The sequence below is a fragment of the Bufo bufo genome, chromosome 3, assembly GCF_905171765.1.
Source record: "Bufo bufo chromosome 3, aBufBuf1.1, whole genome shotgun sequence".
Taxonomy (NCBI): Eukaryota; Metazoa; Chordata; class Amphibia; order Anura; family Bufonidae; genus Bufo; species Bufo bufo.
The window spans coordinates 236384804-236403688 of record NC_053391.1 but is presented as its reverse complement, the minus strand read 5'-3'; the positions used below and the strand labels follow the sequence as shown (position 1 = coordinate 236403688).

Genomic DNA, 18885 nt, shown 5'->3' with positions numbered 1-18885 from the left:
TCTATGTTCTGGAGAGCCTTCTGTCATTAATGTGATATTTATTTGTCCTATTCTTCCGCCTATCACCCTGATACTAACGGTCAAACCGAATGGTTGAACCAGTCGTTGAAACAGTTCTTGAGATGTTATGTTTCTGATAATCAACTGTTGTGAGTGCGACATCTACCCTTGGCTGAGTTTGTTATCAATAACCATGTGAACTCATCCACGGGAGTGTCGCCATTCTTCTGTAATCTTGGGTTCCATCCACGATTTAATTAATTGTCGCCGTCTTCTTCACAAGTTCCGGAAGCAGATAAATTGATTAGAGAACTGTGTACAGTCTGGGCCCAGGTTCAGTCGAACCTGAAGAAAGCTCAGGAGGTTCAGAAAATCAGGGCTGATAATAGACGCTCTCATGGGGTGAATTTTGTGGTGGGTGAGAAGGTATGGCTATCTACCAGAAATGTGTCTCTTAAAGTACCATCTAATAAGTTTGCTCTACGATTTATTGGTCCTTACGAGATTATTAAGGTTATTAACCCTGTATCATTTAAACTAAAACTACCTGATTCCTTTCGCATCCACAATGTGTTTTCACAAATCTTTACTAAAGAAGTATGTGTCACCTTCAGAGGAACCTCAGCCTCCAGTTGAGGTTGCCGGACAAATGAAATTCGAGGAATTAAGGATTATTGATGTTAGAAAGGTCCAGAATTCTTTCCAGTATCTGGTGCATTGTAAGGGTTTTGGGTCAGAAGAGAGGTCTTGGGTGCCGATGAGTAAGTTACATGCTGCCAGACTAGTGAAGAGGTTCCATCTGGCTCATCCGGAGAAACCCAATCCTATGACTTTGGGTCCGGTAGCCCCTCGTAAAGGGGGGGTACTGTAACGAGGGGCAGGCAGCGCGTGCTTCCTACGCAGCACCGCCCGCAACCTGCGCAAGGAGAGGGGCAAGGACGTAGCCTGCATCCTCGTCTCCATGGCAGCAGGCGAGCAGCAGGGAGCCGAGCACCGATAATGATGATCGGTGCTCGGCTGAGTTGGGCTGCTGTGAGTGACATGACGCTGGCCACGTCATGTGACTCACCAGCCAGGCCTATTTAAACAGGCAGCCTGCTGGCCACAGGTTGCCTGTGATTAAGGTCCTTATACGCTCCTGTATTCCTGGCATTGTTTTCCTTTATCCTGACCTCGGCTCTGCTCGTTTGACCTCGCTTCTGCTCATCCCCTGTTGCTTGTCGTGATCTCCTGGTACTGACTTCCGGTTTGTGTTTGGACTCGCTCTTGTTGCTCCCTTGTACTGATTTGACTTCCTGGTATTTGACTAGTTTGACTTGCTTTGTGTTCTGTTTGTCCTGTCTTTTGTTTTCCCCTGCACTAACTTAAATTAGGGACTGCTTTCCAGTTGCGCCCTGTTACCTAGGATGGATTGTGCAAGTAGGTAGGGGCAGAGGCGTGGGTGGCAGTCAGGGGTGCACGCTTCCTACTCCCATCCGTGACAAAAACCCTATCAAAATCATTGAGATCCACTGAGAGGTCTGTTTCTGAATATCTTTGGGCAAAATATCTATTAACATATTTTTGTATTTGACAAAGGAATATGACTGAACGGAATATAACTGAACTGTATGGACAGATTTGCAGTGATATAAATCATGAGAGGCAAGTATAATTTATTTTTAATCGAGAAACAGAAATTATTGTAATGGCCACACCACTATTTTCTCCCATTTCTTATGTTATGTTTGGGTTGTTACATTTGCCTTTGGTCTCATGCACACGACCGTTCCGTTTTTTGCGGATCCGCAAAAAACAGAAGCCACCCGTGTGCCTTCTGCATTGTAGAAATGCCTATTCTTGTCTGCAAAATGGACAAGAATAGGACATGTTATTTTATTTTTGCAGGGCCACGGAACGGAGCAACGGATGCGGACAGCACACGGAGAGCTCTCCGCATCTTTTGCGGCCCCATTGAAGTAAATGGGTCCGCACCCGAGCCGCAAAAACTGCGGCTCAGATGCGGACCCGAACAACGGTCGTGTGCATGAGGCCTTTACTGTATTATAATCTCCAAATGTTTATTTAGTTTTTATTATAACATGGTTTTATCGTTTGTTAGTCTTTAACAATATTCCAGTTTTCTAGATGATGCAGCAGAGATTAAACCCTGGATCACTTTTAGCATTAACCTCATCACCCTTTTTACCTAGTTGTGCAGAACTATGAAAACACTTTTCCCAAAATGCAGTTCCACTAAGTGACACTGGGAGCAGAGCTGAGAATTTTCAGCTGCGTCACAGAGCAGAGAGAGAAGAAACAGTCTGTGTCGACAGGTCTTTGAAAATCAGCTGCTGCTGCTGCTGCTACAGCAGAGAGGAGAGCTGTGGAAGTATCATGGGCTGGGTTCTCTCATGATCTTCACATCTTTTTCTAAACCAATGCTCCATCACCTAATTTTTCTGTTTTCATCTCGGAGCTGACGGGAAGGCATCAAATTTTAATCCCGCAGAAGGAGAAGGTGAGGCGATGGTGTTCGGAGTAAAGGAGGGGGGGGGGGGGCGCAAAACAACAAGATTCATAATCGGAAATTGGGCTTACGAATGGGTTAATGGCAATTCTGGAACCTTCTACCCGTACATGGAGGTCACGCGGTTACCCAAACCTACGCAGCAGCAATTGGGGGCAAGCATTCTCATATTCCGAGAGTCTGTCTTCTTCCACAGACGTATTACAGAACCCCGGAGGTATTAAAAGCTGCGTCACCTCTACCACGACATAAGCGGATGCCGAAAACGGTAAAATCTTTACGTAAAACAGCACTTTTTTCTGTGGGATACATTAGTGAACTGCATGGAATTTTTTTTTTTTCCAGTGGTACGTTGCATATCTGCCAGATCCCATGTGTTTTCTTATCCCTTTTTACATCAAATAATGTAGGATGTTTTTATGCATTTTCCATCATAGATTTGTTTGTGTCGGGATACTGCTCTTTTCTGTGTTTTATCTAGTTATGTCGCAGTTGCTTCCCGTACTGGTTTTATTGCTGTTTCTTCGTCATGTAGAAGTATGATGGCGCAGCAGCTCATTTGGCCAAGAGCTGGTAAGAGATTGGGATTTGCAGTGCCAAGGTAGCAAGGGGAAGTGCAGCATGTTTAGACATCAAAACTATCTACAGGTTGTTTTAGTTTTTTTTTTTTTTTCTTCCTGCTCCATTAAAGGGTTAACAAGCATTTGATGGCAGTCGTACAGTACAAGAACGCAGGGCAGTGTTTAAGAACTAAATGTCACCTCTCCCTGCTTGGAGAACTTGTTTACCTGTCTGTTTCTTTCTCTAACCATCTCCATGTTGGCAGATTTCCAGGCTCCATGTGATGTACTTGCCTTTGCTTCTACATTAGTTTAGAGGATGAGCTCAAATAGGATTGGCTGGGGGTGGGCTCCAAACCAAAGCACAGCATCTTATTGGTGGGCAGTGGCAGTGGCAGGTGAATTGCTGATTTCCATTGGCAGAGATCATCTTCTGAAATTTCATCTACGTTGTTTTCACTGCGTATTATGTTTTTTTTGGCAGTATCATTATCAAGAGAATTTTGTGTTGTCCATATTATAGGATTTTGGATATGTTTATGCATTTCCCTTTTGGTCTCTGTTTTCATATATTGTTATATTAAGTAAGAACTTAGGTGAAGCATCATTCCAATGTTAATGGAGTAGATGACTGAAAGTAGACATGTGACAGTCATCATATAATACTATACACATATCCCAATAAGAACCGAGCATCTTCCATTTAGGCATTTTCTTCCTGCTGCAAACTTTTAACCCCAGTATCTCTGTATTCATAGACTACATTACTTATCCCATCATGCAATGATCTTACAATATAATACACCTGACATCGAGAGGGGCACAGGTTGCTGGGTTCCCACAGAAATGCTAGCTGTTTTACATTTTTGTTCACAGTAGTTGGACCGCTCTGAAAGGCTTAGACAGGATGACCTAGGTTTATGAACTTTTAAAATAGCTTTTTTGGCAGCATAACTGCCAATGTATGACCACAGAAATGTTCATGGATGGGGTCATGTTAACCTAGTTAGACATTAGAGGCTCTGACAGTAATTTTGAGGGCTTGTGAAGCCACGTAAAATGCATTAAGTTCTGACTGGCACTTGCAGGGGTCACATTTGGATTTCTGTTTCCTGTTACTCCTAATAATTTATATAAATCATTTGTTTGGAAATGGCTCTGGAGATATTCCTCTTACGTCTGATGTATACGTTGTGACGCACTTGTGAATATGTGTTGTTTTGCTGTGATAATTTTCTTTGGTTCATCACATTTACGCCTTTTGGCTTGAAAGGGTTAATAAACGTATATATTTCAAGGTAGTGAAGTCATTCCGAAGGTGTTGGACTGTAGTAAGATTGTGTATAAGTATTGATTCTTTTGGTTTGCAGGGTAATGACTTGCAGTTTATCATTGTGTCTTCACTTTGGGATCAAGGAGCACTAGAAACATTGTTTGTAGGGTAGGAACGTGAATATGCATAACTCACATTTGATGGCATTTTATTTTGTGGTATATTTCATATATAAGCAGAAATGATAAGATTCCTCTTTAAAAAAACAAATCTGTGCTTGTGTAACATTGCTGCGTAGCATCTCTCTGTGCTGAGTCATGGACATCACGATGCAGTCATTGCAGTAACTACCTGTAGGGGGTGTAAGACAATAAACATCCAAGTTACAAGGTGCTTCCATTGCATAGTAATGAATTACATGGTCTTCATAACTCCAGGTGCAGAAATATGCCATTGACAGTACCATGCTTACAGGTATGTGGCCTATTTACTAGCAATTTAAACCTATATGAGCAATGCAGCTTAGTCTTTTTTAGAGAGGTTTTTCATGTTCGGTTGCAAGATTTAATGTAAAAATAAACATACAGTTGATATAAAAAGTCTACACACCCCTGTTAAAATGTCTGGTTTCTGTGATGTAAAAAAATGAGACAAAGATAAATCATTTCAGAACTTTTTCCACCTTTAACGTGACCTATAAACTGTACAACTCAATTGAAAAACAAACTGAAATCTTTTAGGTGGAGGGAAGAAAACAAAAACAAAAAAAATAATGTGGTTGCATAAGTGAGCACACCCTCTTATAACGGGATGTAGCTGTGTTCAGAATTAAGCAATCACATTCAAAATCATGTTAAATAGGAGTCAGCATACACCTGCCATCATTTAAAATGCCTCTGATTAACCCCTAATAAAGTTCAGCTGCTCTAGTTGGTCTTTCCTGAAATTTTCTTAGTCGCATCCCACAGCAAAAGCCATAGTCCACAGAGAGCTTCCAAAGCATAAGAGGGATCTCATTGTTAAAAGGTATCAGTCAAGAGAAGGGTACAAAAGAATTTCCAAGGCATTAGATATACCATGGAACACAGTGAAGACAGTCATCATCAAGTGGAGAAAATATGGCACAACAGTGACATTACCAAAAACCTGACGTCCCTCCAAAATTGATGAAAAGACGAGAAGAAAACTGGTCTGGGAGGCTACCAAGGGGCCTACAGCAACATTCAAGGAGCTGCAGAAATATCTGGCAAGTACTGGCTATGTGGTATATGTGACAACAATCTCCTGTATTCTTCATATGTCTGGGCTATGGAGTAGAGTGGCAAGACGAAAGCCTTTTCTTACGAAGAAAAACATTCAAGCCAGGCTACATTTGGCAAAAACACATTTGAAGTCTCCCAAAAGCATGTGGGAAAAGGTGTTATGGTCTGATGAAACCAAGGTTGAACTTTTTGGACATAATTCCAAAAGATATGTTTGGCGCAAAAACAACACTGCGCATCACCAAAAGAACACCATACCCACAGTGAAGCATGGTGGTGGCAGCATCATGCTTTGGGGCTGTTTTTCTTCAGCTGGAACTGGGGCCTTAGTTAAAGAGGACCTTTCACCGAATCTTACCCTATGAACTAAGTATACATACATGTGGAGCGGCGCCCGGGGATCTCTCTGCACTTACTATTATCCCCGGGCGCCGCTCCGTTCTCCTGCTATGCCCTCCGGTATCTCCGTTCCCTAAGTTATGGTAGGCGGAGTCTGCCCTAGCGCTGGCCAATCGCATTGCAGATCTCACAGCCTGGGAGAAAATAACCTCCCAGGCTGTGAGCTCTGCGCTGCGATTGGCCAGCGCTAGGGCAGACTCCGCCTACCATAACTTAGGGACTGGTATCTCCGCCTACTATAACTTAGTGAGCGGAGATACCGGAGGGCATAGCGGCAGAACGGAGCGGCGCCCGGGGATAATAGTAAGTGCAGTGAGATCCCCGGGCGCCTCTCTACATATCTGTATAGTTAGTTCATAGGGTAAGAATCGGTGAAAGGTCCTCTTTAAGCTAGAGGGAATTATGAACAGTTCCAAATACTAGTCAATATTGGCACAAAACCTTCAGGCTTCTGCTAGAAAGCTGAAGAGGAAGAGGAACTTCATCTTTCAGCATGACAACGACCCAAAGCATACATCCAAATCAACAAAGGAATGGCTTCATCAGAAGAAGATTAAAGTTTTGGAATGGCTCAGCCAGAGCCCAGACCTGAATCAGATTGTAACTCTGTGGGGTGATCTGAAGAGGGCTGTGCACAGGAGATGCCCTCGCAATCTGACAGATTTGGAGTGTTTTTGCAAAGAAGAGTGGGCAAATCTTGCCAAGTCAAAATGTGCCATGCTGATAGATACCCAAAAAGACTGAGTGTTGTAATAAAATCAAAAGGTGCTTCAACAAAGTATTAGTTTAAGGGTGTGCACACTTATGCAACCATATTATTTTATTTTTACATTTTTCTTCCCTCTACCTAAAAGATTTCAGTTTGTTTTTCAATTGAGTTGTACAGTTTATAGGTCACATTAAAGGTGGAAAAAGTTCTGAAATGATTTATCTTTGTATCATATTTTTTTTTATATCACAGAAACCTAACATTTTAACAGCGGTGTGTAGACTTTTTATATCCACTGCATTATTACAGTATGTCCATATAACAAACAGCTAACACTTACCTTTAAGTGCTGAGGACGTCGATTTAATGTATTTACCTTGGTCTTATAATTCACTCAGCGCAAAAAAAAAAAACTTTATCCCTTGTGTATCCCAGTATAGTTAGATGATTTTTCTGCAGTGATGAATTGTCGCATGTTGTTTTCCAGCATGGAACTTTCTGCTAATGTTTACATAAGTCTGAACTATGCACCCATGTTTGAGAAACCCTAGTGATGTCATGTGAGAGTTACATCTAAGAAATGTCTGCCTTAAGATAGAATGGAGAGTTATCCTAGCTCAGTTTATGCAAGCTCATAAGCAAAACCTAGTAGGTTCTCACAAAGGAAGACGAAGAAAACAGTTATACCCATGCATTGTAGATTTGTTGGTGGATTTGCTTTTAACAGCTACAGTATCATAAGGTATAGGATTTGAGGTTGAGAAAAAGGTATAAAAATTAAATAACTGTTGTAGGGTCCAAGGCTCTATGTACCATATTTTGTGGTCCAGTAAGGCAGCGTCTTTTGGATTAACATCTGTGTAGTGTACGGGAACCTTGAGTACGCTGCATCTGTACTATTATAGCCCATTTCAGAAGAACCTTTCAGTCTACCTTTTAAGGTATTTAAAATTTTCAGAAATTAAACAGGCCCCATCAGGGCAGTTTCTAGGGAAACAGGGCGAACATCAAAAAAGCACTGCGGGCATTCAGTCTGCAGTGCCAGATCCAGTGAATTCCGGCAGGCTGTTTTCAGCTGGAAAAGCCTGGCAGAATCACTAACTTAGTTGTGAAAGTAGCCTAATACAGGTCCACATACCTCTTACATCCAGTGATGTCTCCTTTGATCTAGACGTTCTCTTTATTTATCTTCTCCATTCAGATCAGACCGCCATGATGATTTCTTTCAGCCATCTCTTCTCTCTGCAGAGTTTGACAGACATCTTAGTTTCCTACTTTTCCATCATCCTCCCACCTTCTCAACATCCCATCATGCACCCCCAAAACTATACTGCATAAACTGATAAACCCCCTGAAAATACTAGTTACACACAGATAGCGCCCCCTTCAATAATTATTGGAGCACAATGCTCTAAAAAAATAACTTCACCCAGCAAATAGTGTCCCTGACACTAATAGTGTAACCATAATGTTCCCCAAAAATAACTGTGCTAAGTTGAAACTGTGCCCCATAGTGCTCCTCCCCTGTCCCCATAGTGTCCTCCATAATGTGGCAGTATAAAATGTCCGTCTAGACTGCCACCATAATGCTCCTCTCCCCCTTCCCCATAGTGCCAATAAAATGGTTGCCAGTATTAAATGCCCCTATATAATGCCCCCATAGTGCTCTTCTCCCCCAATTCTCCATAGTGCCCCCATAATGCGTGCCAGTAAATAGGGCCCCCAGTAAATGCTCCCATAGTGCTCCTTTATCCCCCACTTCTCCATAGAGCCCCCCATAATGAGTGCCAGTATATAGGGCCCCCAGTAGATGCGTCCCCTCTTCTCCATAGTGCCCCCCATATTGTGCCAGGATAAAGGGCCCCCAGTAGATGCGTCCCCTCTTCTCCATAGTGCCCCGCCATATTGTGCCAGTATATAGGGTCCCCAGTAGATGCGTACCCTCTTTTCCATAGTGCCCCGCATATTGTGCCAGTATATTGGGCCCCCATAGTGCTTCCCCTCTTCTCCATAGTGCCCCCCATATTGTGCCAGTATATAGGGCCCCCATAGTGTTTTCCCTCTTCTCCATAGTGCCCCTCCATATTGTGCCAGTGTATAGGGCCCCCACCCCCCTTCTTGCCACAGTATACTATAAATAATAAAAACAATAAACACATATACTTACCTTATGTTGCTGTCAGTGATGCGATGCAGGCCTCTTCCGGCCTGTGTCCCGCTCTGTACGGCTCAGGCGGCCTGTAGCCTATCAGAGGAAGGGCCAAGGGAGACGCCTCTCCCCTGCTCCTCCACACCATTCATCTGTATCGCTATCCTGAGGACGGCGATACAGATAAATTTGGAGATGAGCGCTTCCACAATGGAAGCGCTCATCGCCACTCCTGCTGTCTCCGGACAGAAAGGGCCCCCCTCCGGCGCTGGGCCCTGCTGATGGCGGCCCCCACTTCTGTCCTGAGGGATGCGCCCGTCCGGTCGCACCCTTTGCCCGCCTCTAGAAACGGCCCTGGGCCCAATACATTCGGCTTGCAGCCTGAATTTATATACCGAGAGTGGATAATTATCATTTGCGCTTGTTTTTGTGGCAGTTATAAGCCTGTATTTGGTTTGTGTGTCTGCCCCACATTTAGAAACTGGTGCACCTTAATAATATTTCTGACGAAAGTGCAATGTGGTCTACACCTATATGTGTAGAAGTAGACCAGGGGGTTGCCTGGTGTAGCTAACTTTTGAAAACGTTGCAAATAGTAAATGTGCCATAATCCAGGTCTTAGACCACTTTGAAAAGTGGCAAGGAATACTAAATGTTGCAGAAAATGGCACAGTTGCCGTGACTTGCGACTGTTTCAAGGGTATAATACTGATGACCTATCCTCTGGATAGGCCATCAATATCTGATCTAAACTGATCAGCTGTTTGGCGAGGTCTCAGCACACCGGTGAGTGCCGCACCCTTTTTATAGGCTAGTGGCGTCACGTTCATCGGTCACATCGCCGAGGCACAGCTCAGTCCCATTCAAGTGAATAGGCCTGGGCTGCAATACCAAGCTATAAAATGTGCTATGGGTTATCAATATGGAAGTCCCAGAAAACCCCCTTAAATCTAGATTCAATTGAATTGCCATGCAGTTTGTGAGAAAAGTGAGACAATCAGAACTGACTGACTGTTGATATTTACCATCCATTGTCGCAACGTTGGTAGTTTTCTTCCTTCTCTCATAATGTACATTATCTGTTTGAGATCAATGCCTTTCTTTTCCCTTTGTAGTTTACCTAGCCACTATTTTTCTGGTGGACAAATCTAATAACCCTAAACTGTATCTACCTCACATTTTCTTCTACATGTCATGATATACTGTAGCCAGTCAGGAGAATCTTGCTCCTTGGCTGTTTCATCTTTGTCATGATTCCTTTTTGCCTCTCCTGCATATTTCCTAAATTTGCACACAGTTCTCTTTAGTTTTGCAAAACAGCCAAATAATATTTGAAACTAAATAAAAAAGTTAAAGTGTAGCCTTAAACAATAAGACAGGGGCGTCTTAGACTACCTCAGAGTTACCAGAGAATTAACAGTAGAGTTGTACCTAAACTCTGGTCACAGAGAGAGCTGAGCTAAAAGGCGGTCAAGCAGCAAGATCTAAGGAAAATAATAGGTAATTAGCACCTTTAGGTACTGACTTAAGACCTCTTTACATGGGCCAACAATCAGGGCAATTATCAGGAAGGAGCATTTCTAGGAACACTCATTCCCATTAATTGCCCCAGTGTACTGGTGTAACCAATTAACCAATGAACGCTTATTCATCAGATGAAATCATTGTTTCTAGGCAGCAGATCCTGCTGTGTAAACAGTGATTTGCTGCCCAGAGGTAATGATTCTCTATGGGGAAGAGTGATCACAGCAATTGCTATTCCCCATACAGAGGAGTTGTTTGCTGGACTAAAATACAGCTCTTACCTCCAACGATGGTTCATTACCGATAACTGCTTGCTGTGTTGGCCTTTGTAAAGGGACCTTTACAGTTCTGAGAAAAAGTAAGTGAACCCTATGAAAACACCTAGATTTCTATATTAATTAGTATATTACTGATAAAATGTAGTCTGACTGTTATCCAAGTCACAATTATAGAGAAACATAATCCATTAACATGAACCTGTGAAGGCGATCATATGGAATATGTTAAGTCTAAAACGTAACTTTTAATACACATGGATAATATAGGTGTCCCTGAAAATATATACAATATACATTACATAAAGGTTGCAGTAGGAAGGAAACTGGTGCACGGCGGCACCTGTGATAAACCAATTGTCCTACCACAAACCAAGGTTCCAGAGCTCCACGGTCCCAGGAAGGAAGCTGGATACAATATAAGCTATCCCTGAGCTTATACAGTATTTTGTATCCAGCTTCCTTCCTGGGACCGTGGAGCTCTGGAACCTTGGTTTGTGGTAGGACAATTGGTTTATCACAGGTGCCGCCGTGCACCAGTTTCCTTCCTACTGCAACCTTTATGTAATGTATATTGTATATATTTTCAGGGACACCTATATTATCCATGTGTATTAAAAGTTACGTTTTAGACTTAACATATTCCATATGATCGCCTTCTCAGGTTCATGTTAATAGATAACAGAAACATAATCCAATTTAGCATTTGTACTCTTCATGTCTTTTATTGAGCACGTTAAGTAAACATCCACAGTGCAGACGATAGTAAAACCTTGAATTTAATAACCTGCAGATCCCCCTTTAGCAGCAATCGCCCTTTTTGAACTTGTGACTCGAGGGTTGCATTCATTTTCCAAGGTAATATAAGTTGCCCAGTTCAATGTATTTCACATTTTAAGAATTTTTTTCAGTATTCTTCATAAGCCTTCAGTGCTTAATTACTGTACTATGAGAAAGTGATCCTATATCCTCATATTCACTTTTAAAAATCTCATCCTCACCCAATCTCTGCTACTTAATCTAATAGAGGACCTTTAAAGGCGATGTGTCACCTGTATTTTGTCAATTAAACCAGAGAGAAACACATACCCTTTTTTTCTATTCTGTTTTTATTTTCTGCTTATAGATTTATTTATTTTTTATTCTATTTTCTGAATATGATTATGGGGACTGTCATCATGCCTGACCTTTTTTTAATAGCATTTAGAGATGTGCTTTACAGCAGCCACATGGGCCATAGACCAAATAGACTGAAGGGGTCTCCTTGACTTCTGTGGGAACTTTTTCTAGACATGCTCTGTGACCTGTGCAGAGGTCACTGTACAGGGAGGGGAGTAGGTGATCTAGGATATCACCTAATGTGAATAGTGTAATCCTGTGTTATATATATGGAGGTGTTACCTGCATGTGATGATAAAAATTACTGATGATAAATACAGGACAGGAAATCTTGACATAGTGTTACACTTAATAGCCAGTGCAAAAACTACAATATTGTAGTATTTTTATTTTAAATATAAATAGTGACATGGAAAAATGTTAAAAAAATCACCAAAAATTCAAAAAAAATAAATGTTTAGCATAAATCTTGTCTCAAACAATAGGTCATTTTCAAAGTTAGGAACGTTTGTAAGATACCGTTTAGTCATTTTTATGGCACACCTGCCCCCCATTCCAGGAGAGTTATGTTGTTTAGGCCTCATGCACACGACCGTTGTGTGTTTTGTGGTCCAAAAATTGCGGATCCGCAAAACACGGATGACGTCCGTGTGCGTTCCGCAATTTGCAGAATGGCGCGGACAGCCATTGATATAACTGCCTATTCTTGTCCGCAGAACAGACAAGAATAGGACAGGTTATATTTTTTTCGCGGACCACGGAACGGAGCAACTGTTGCGGATAGCACACAGAGTTCTGTCCGCATCTTTTGTGGTCCCATTGAAGTGAATGGGTCCGCATCAAAGCCGCAAAAATAGCGGCTTGGATGCGGACCAAAACCACGTTCTGTGTGCATGAGGCTTCATACCTAAAAATAGTTAAAAGAAAGTGACAGCTTTCCCTTGACCTACATCAGCGTACTCGGTGTAATCACACCTATTACCTATTAGGGTACTGTCACACTTGCGGCAGAGGATTCCGGCAGGCAGTTCCGTCGCCGTAACTGCCTACTGGATCTGGCAATCCGGACGCAAACAGATGGCATTTGTCAGACGGATCCGAATGCGGATCCGTCTGACAAATGCATTGAAATACCGGATCCGTCTCTCCAGTGTCAGCATTAGTATTCCATCCAGGGGAATTCCTTTTTAACACTTTCTATACATACTTCTAATACACTGCTCAAAAAAATAAAGGGAACACAAAAATAACACATCCTAGATCTGAGTTAATTAAATATTCTTCTGAAATACTTTGTTCTTTACATAGTTGAATGTGCTGACAACAAAATCACACAAAAATAAAAAAATGGAAATCAAATTTTTCAACCCATGGAGGTCTGGATTTGGAGTCACACTCAAAATTAAAGGGGAAAAACACACTACAGGCTGATCCAACTTTGATGTAATGTCCTTAAAACAAGTCAAAATGAGGCTCAGTAGTGTGTGGCCTCCATGTCCCAGATGTGCTCAATTGTATTCAGGTCTGGGGAACGGGCGGGCCAGTCCATAGCATCAATGCCTTCGTCTTGCAGGAACTGCTGACACACTCCAGCCACATGAGGTCTAGCATTGTCTTGCATTAGGAGGAACCCAGGGCCAACCGCACCAGTATATGGTCTCACAAGGGGTCTGAGGATCTCATCTCGGTACCTAATGGCAGTCAGGCTACCTCTGGCGAGCACATGGAGGGCTGTGCGGCCCTCCAAAGAAATGCCACCCCACACATTACTGACCCAATGCCAAACCGGTCATGCTGGAGGATGTTTCAGGCAGCAGAACGTTCTCCACGGCGTCTCCAGACTCTGTCACGTCTGTCACATGTGCTCAGTGTGAACCTGCTTTCATCTGTGAAGAGCACAGGGCGCCAGTGGCGAATTTGCCAATCTTGGTGTTCTCTGGCAAATGCCAAACGTCCTGCACGGTGTTGAGCTGTAAGCACAACCCCTACCTGTGGACGTTGGGCCCTCATATCACCCTCATGGAGTCTGTTTCTGACCGTTTGAGCAGACACATGCACATTTGTGGCCTGCTGGAGGTCATTTTGCAGGGCTCTGGCAGTCCTCCTCCTGTTCCTCCTTGCACAAAGGCGGAGGTAGCGGTCCTGCTGCTGGGTTGTTGCCCTCCTACGGCCTCCTCCACGTCTTCTGATGTACTGGCCTGTCTCCTGGTAGCGCCTCCATGCTCTGGACACTACGCTGACAGACACAGCAAACCTTCTTGCCACAGCTCGCATTGATGTGCCATCCTGGATAAGCTGCACTACCTGAGCCACTTGTGTGGGTTGTAGACTCCGTCTCATGCTACCACTAGAGTGAAAGCACCGCCAGCATTCAAAAGTGACCAAAACATCAGCCAGGAAGCATAGGAACTGAGAAGTTGTCTGTGGTCACCACCTGCAGAACCACTCCTTTATTGGGGGTGTCTTGCTAATTGCCTATAATTTCCACCTGTTGTCTATCCCATTTGCACAACAGCATGTGAAATAGATTGTCACTCAGTGTTGCTTCCTAAGTGGACAGTTTGATTTCACAGAAGTGTGATTGACTTGGAGTTACATTGTGTTGTTTAAGTGTTCCCTTTATTTTTTTGAGCAGTGTATATTGAAGCATGTATAAATTCTGATGTGCATTGAACAAATAAATTACAGCAGATAAGTGCTTAGAACTAAAATGAGTGGATTTAATTTAGTCACACTGCAGTGGTGCTGCTGCTGCTTTGCTTCACTTTTTTATCACATGTATTCCTGAATGTAAAGGGTCACTTAGTTTTCACATAACTTTTGATATGTCATAGACACTAGTGTTGGGCGAGCAGGCTCAGCCGGACACTAGTTCGGCTCGAGCATTGCAGTGTTCGGCCGAATACCGCGTGTGCTCGAGCGCGATGCTCGAGTCTCCTCCCCAATAAACGTGCAGGTAAGTACTGCCATTCACTGTAATGCAGTAGCCATGTTGGCTGCTGGCATTACAGTGATTTGCTGGCCAGAACTCATCATCGGGTGCTATATAGCACCCGATGACACGTGTTCGGCTCAGTATTAGTCAGGGAGAGCTGGAGAGCAGAAGGGAGAGATAGTGTAGGGATTGAAATAGCAATATTTTTGTTTTTATACTTGTTATAGACCCAAAAGTCCTTTTAAGAACTATTGTGTGTGGCAGCAATATATATTTTTAGCGCAACCTGCGCTAAATTGCTAACACTTGTTAGAGACCCAAAAGTCATTTTAAGGGCTATAGTTGTATCTGGCAGCAATGTATATTTTTAGCGCAACCTGCACTAAGTAGCTTGCAATTGTTTGGCCGCTGCAGACAGCGACATTATCTGCGCTACATCTCCTGTCTAACGTGTGCGCCGCATAAAAATATCTGTGACATCCAGTGTACTTTTTCTGTAGACGGTGTCCGCTGCGGACAGTTAAATTACCTGCGCTACATCTCCTGTATAATGATTGCCCATCCTAAGTGACATTAATTCAGTGTAATTTTTTATTAGCCGGTGGTGACAGCAACATTACTTGCGCTATACCTCCTGTATAACGTTTGTGCATCCTAAATATCAGTGACATTCATTCAGTGTAATTTTTTTATTAGGCGCTGGTTGCAGCGACATTACTTGCATTATACCTCCTGTTTAACGCGTGCACATCCTAAAAATGTCTGTGACATTCTTTGTACTTTATTTGCGCATACACTTACAAAACCTGCGCTACTATGCGTGTGACATACTTGCAAGCATATATACCAATTAATATGCGCAAGGTGAGTAGTAAGGGACGGGGAAGTGGCCGTGCTGCTGATGGTGCACGCAGAGGCCGTGGCCGTGGGCACGGTGAAACTGTGCCTGCTGCCAGAGCACAATAAACACACTCATCCACGATACCTAGCTTCATGTCCAAGTTTGCAGGGCGGCGCACGACACCACTCTCACAAGTCAGACCAGTGCGACCAGGTGGTCGGTTGGATTGCAGCAGATAATGCTTCCAGTCGGTTAATCACAACCCTGTCTTCCACAAAGTCCAGTCTCGGTAGCCAAGGGTCTGGTCAACACAATCCTCACCCTGATACTCCTTCCACCCACCATGTAGAGTCTTTGCAAACAAGTGATCCCACACTTGGATATTCCGAGGAGCTGTTTTCATCGCTATTCCTTAATTTGGGCCTCTCGCCAAGCCAGCTTGAAGAGGGACATGAGAAGATCTTGTGACCTGATTACCAAACTCTGAAGCATCCACAGTCAGAAGAAGATGATGGTGGGGAACCGAAATTAGTGTTTCACGAGGTGGATGATGATGATGAGACACAGTTGCCAATAAGTCAACCGCAATTAGTGTCTCAAGAGGTTCATGATGAGGATGAGAGTTTGAGACACAGTTGTCAATAACTGAGGTGGTTGTTAGGTCAACAAGTCAGGAGGATGACCAAAGTGATGAAGTGAAAGAGAAGGTGCTGGACGATGAAGTCACTGACCCAACCTGGGAAGGTGGCTAGCCGAGCGAGGACAGCAGTACAGAGGGGGAGGGATCTGCAGCACTGCAACAGGCTAGAAGAGGCAGTGGGGTGGCAAAAGAGAGAAGGTGGGCCACACCAAACAGGCCCTCAACTGTTGCCCAGAGCACCCCTTGCACCAATCTCCCTTGCCAAGGGGTAGGTGTCCTGCAGTCTGGCGCTTTTTTGAGAAAAGTGCGGACAATAAAAGATTTGTCATTTGCAACCTGTGCCGTACCAAAATGAGCAGGGGCGTGAACACTAGCAACCTCACCACCACCAGCATGATCCGCCACATGGCATCAAAGCACCCTAATAGGTGTGCTGAACGCCTGGGTCTACAACCAGTGTCTGCGGGTCACACGACTGCCTCCTCTTCTCCTGTGTTACTTGCTGGCCAATCCCCTGTCCAAGACTCGGATGCCTCCCGCCATGCACCTGGACCTTCGCAAGCACTATCAGCTAGCACATCCACTTCTGTGTCCCAGAGCAGCGTACAGATGTCTGTACTCCAGGCCTTTGAACGAAAGCGCAAATACCCACCCACCGACAGACCATAGCACTAAATGCGCACCTTTCCAAATTGCTGGCCCTGGAAATGTTGCCATTTAGGCTTGTGGACACTGAGGCTTTCCGCAGCCTGATGGCGGCATCTGTCCCGCGGTACTCTGTCCCCAGCCGCCAATATTTTTCACGGTGTGCAGTCCCAGCCTTGCACCAGCATGAGTCCCGTAACATCACCTGTGCTTTGACCAATGCAGTTATTGGGAAGGTCCACTTAACGATTGACACATGGACAAGTGCTTTTGGCCAGGGACGCTTCATTTCCCTGATGGCACACTGGGTGAACGTTGTGGAGGCCGGGAGCGAGTCGTACCCTGGGATGGCACAGGTGCTACAGACTCCAAGGATTGCGAGCCCTACTTCCATCAGGGTTTCCACCGCCACCTACGTTAGTGGCTGCAACCTCCCCTTCTCCTCCTCCACCTCCTCCTCCACTTCCATCTCTGAATTATCATCTTGCACCACCAGTCACCCTTCAGTCAGTAGCTGGAAGCAGTGTAGCACTACAGTGGGGAAGCGGCAATAGGCCGCGCTTAAACTGATCTGCTTAGGAGACAAACAGCACACCGCCGCAGAGCTGTGGCAGGGGATAAGGGACCAGACTGAGCTCTGTCTCTTGCCACTCAACCTACAACCAGGCATGGTTGTGTCTGATAATGGCCGTAACTTGGTGGCGGCTTTGGAGCTCGGCAAGCTCACACACATACCATGCCTAGCCCATGTGTTCAACCTAGTGGTTTAGCGGTTTCTCAAAACCTACACCAATTTGCCTGAGCTACTGGTGAATGTCCGCCACTTGTGTGCCCATTTCCGCAAGTCATCAACAGCTTCCGCTGGTCTGGCAACGCTGCAGAAGCGCTTGCAATTGCCAGCTCACCGACTGTTGTGCGACGTGAGCACGTGCTGGAACTCCACGTTCCACATGTTAGCCAGGCTTTGTCAGCAGCAGAGGGCAGTAGTGGAATACCAGCTGCAACATGGTCGTCGCCTTTCCAGTCAGCTTCCGCTCTTCACAAGCGATGAGTGGGGATTGATAATGTGATTAGTAGATCTACAAGTAACAGCACACTGCTAGTCAATTGCACAAAGATATAGGCAAATACTGAATGTAAAATGAGCTGCTTGATGGCTATACTTACTGCTGGAGAAGTTGGAAGCTCTTTGCGCATATAATTGATCAAAAATGTCGGGCCCATCTACCGAATGACAAGGTGGCTTCCATCAGACGGGGCCTACTCTAACACATGCCTCTCCTGGGCCTCTCCTTTTTCTTTTTGAGTGGGCATTGATGTCTAACCTCTGTGAGGTTTTACGCAACTTTGAGGAATCAACACAGATGGTGAGCGGTGATAACGCTATTATCAGCGTAAACATCCCACTTCTGTGTCTTCTCAAACGCTCGCTGCTCACAATTAAGGTGGACGCTTTGCATGTGGAAGAGGTGGAAATGGGGGAAGAAAGTACACAGGGTGATAGACAGACCACCCTCAGTTCGTCTTCTCAGCGCAAATTGGATGATGAAGAGGAGGAGCAGGAGACGGTTGCCTCTGCTACAGAGGTTAGTATCCATGGCAGTTTTATTCCATCTGTTCAGCGTGGATGGGTAGAAGAGGATGAGGCGATTGAGGAGGATGAGCAGTTCCAACAGAGGCAGGGCAACACTCTCCAAGGCCTGGGACAGTTTTATGACACCCCGCCAGCACCCTCAACCTGATGCGCGGCCTAGTGTCACAAGGAGGGAAAAATATTGGAAAATGGTGAAGCAGTATGTAGCAGACCGTGTCAGCGTCCTCAGTGATCCCTGTGTGCCTTACAACTATTGGGTATCCAAGCTGGACACGTGGCACGAACTGGCGCTCTACGCCTTGGAGGTGCTGGCCTGCCCCGCCGCCAGCGTTTTGTCAGAGCGTGTATTTAGTGCTGCTGGGGGCATAATAACTGATAAGCGCATCCACCTGTCAACTGAAAATGCTGACCAGTTGACTCTTAAAAAAATTAACAAGGCCTGGATTACCCC

The 18885-nt window shown here is 44.5% G+C and overlaps 1 long non-coding RNA gene across 1 annotated transcript in view; it reads left to right on the top strand.

The window, feature by feature from the left end:
* Nucleotides 1-2324: 2324 nt before the first annotated feature.
* The window catches only part of LOC120993336, a 59980-nt gene continuing 43419 nt past the window's right edge, over nt 2325-18885 (top strand). Inside the window, exon 1 of the long non-coding RNA XR_005777221.1 lies at nt 2325-2500. This is a non-coding gene — a long non-coding RNA (uncharacterized LOC120993336). The remainder of the gene's footprint in view (nt 2501-18885) is intronic.